The following is a 2,400-nucleotide window of genomic DNA, read 5'->3' as shown; positions in this document are numbered from 1 at the left end:
TTGAATAATGATGCCTCAACTTGAAATGTATTACATGATCATGTTGAAACGATGACTAAATCATTATATTATTTAATTCAGGTATATGAAAAAAGTTATATGTACTGAGATGCAACTATTCATGAGTTATTTCAGTATTAGATTTTGTTATTAGTTGATGTGTTGATGGTAATACAAAATATGAATTATTTTTTATTTTATCTAATCTATTTAATTAATAAAATTTGAATAAATTATAATCTATAGAGTATTGTTATTCAGTTATTCATTTAATAATAATAATTATACATATAGTTTTGCCCTCTTGGTGTGTTATTGCTTAAAATATCTTTGATCTATTGTCAATAAAGTCTTTTCTTTATTTTCTTGACTTAATCATATCCATTGCTTCAAAAGTTGATGGACTCATTATGAGTTTTGTTGTCTGTTCAGTGCGGAAGTGCAATACCTAATGAAGGCGACAACTGCTTATAGCTAGATGATTAATGGATGGAGAGCGGGTGTTTGCACAACGGCAAAAGACAATTCTACCTATGTGTAGCACTTCATAGTTCGTACAATGTCTTTTTAAGATAGTTTTTTTATTTCAATTTGTGTGACTAAATATTGCACTTCATAGTTCGTACAATGTCTCTTTAAGATAGTTCTTCCATTGCAATTTGTGTGAGAAAAATTAGGAAACAGGGATAACGAGATAACGTGGGGTAGTTAATGCAATTGCGATTCGAGTGGAGAGTTAATTTCCAGATTAAGATTTTTTTCATATTATTTCATTTTTTTATATTTTGTCTTCTATTTTTGATTTTTTTTTTTAAATCAACACAGTAATAATAATATTTATAATTTTCATGTTATTTAAAAACACATCTTACATCAAATTCTAACTCTCAAATATTTAGGATGTCGATAAAGAAAAAATTTAGAAGATATTTACTTCTGAATTATCAAGAATAAAGTTGAGAAGTTATAACTACTTTGAAACTATTTGTAAATAATAATTTTTACTTGGAATATTTTTATATATAATTCATCAATTTTAAAAACTACTTTAATTTATAACCTATTTGGTATAAAATGTATTAAAATTAAATAAATTTTTTTAATTCGAATTGCACTTGAAAGATAAAATATTTAAATTTTGATTAGTTATTTTTTTCATTTAGAAAAGAAAGAGAATAAAAGATGAAGAAAAATAAGAAAAAAATTCAAAAGAAAATATGAAATTTGTTTTCAATTGTATTTTTTACATAGAAAACTACATCATTGAAAACACCGATTTCTTAAAAGTATGTGAATACTTTATAATTTACGGATATGTTAGTGTGAATATAAAAAGTAAATTATTTTATTGGATGCTAAACTGTCATTTTAATATTTAATTTTTACTCAATATGTCATATTGGTAGTTTTCTGAAAGGAAAAGCGTATTAAAAAATGAAAAGCAAAGTAATGAGGATGATAAAAAGGATGAAGATATTGTACGTGTGCGCGAATTATATCTAAAATCATTTATTTTTTTTTAAACTTTTTTTTTAAAATTTATTTTGTTATGCATCCTTATTTTATGAAATTATATTTGATTAAAATATATGTGCAATGCCCGAATACATATACTAGAATGTTCTACATGTCTCCCGTTGTATTTTTAATAGATTTTTTATATAATTGAAGTTGAATTTTTTTTTATTTGATTCTTATAGGAAATAAGATTTATTATCATTGTTATACAAGGCTCTAAGATGAAGTAACGTAAAAAAATGTACATTATATTCTATTTATTACTATTTCATTGCTTATATTGTTTCTAACAAGGATTTAATGCCTTTTTTTTAGGTAGAAGGAAGAGGTAATGAAGTAACATTTAATTGTATATATTTATGCGCTCTATCTAATCTATCTATATATAAAAGGAAAAGAAAAAATGACACATGTCAACACCACAAATTTTCAGTATTTTAAATAATTAATAATCAATAATAAATCTATCTATATATAAAAGGAGAAGAAAAAATGGCACATGTCAACACCACAAATTTTCAGTATTTTAAATAATTAATAATCAATAATAATTAAATAAATAAATATAGACATATGTCAATAATTAGAATTAGAACGACACATGTCATCACCACATAAAGTAGGATTTTTAAATAATTAAAATTTATTAATTACATGTAATAGGATTAAATAATAAAATCCAACTTTTTGTAATTATCTTAAATTCGAAATTAAAATATTAAATTTATTTATTAAAAGATTACTTAAAATTAACGTGATATAATCATTTTATAATTTTCAAAATTTATATAAGATAATAACTAAAAAATTTAACTATCTAAATCTGAAAAACAAAAAATAAACATTGCAGAACATGAGTGTGATTATTAATTTTCAAATTTA

This window comes from Solanum stenotomum, chromosome 5, assembly GCF_019186545.1.
Source record: "Solanum stenotomum isolate F172 chromosome 5, ASM1918654v1, whole genome shotgun sequence".
In the NCBI taxonomy this organism is placed as follows: domain Eukaryota; kingdom Viridiplantae; phylum Streptophyta; class Magnoliopsida; order Solanales; family Solanaceae; genus Solanum; species Solanum stenotomum.
The sequence above is the reverse complement of the archived record's forward strand: the minus strand, read 5'-3'. Positions refer to the sequence as shown.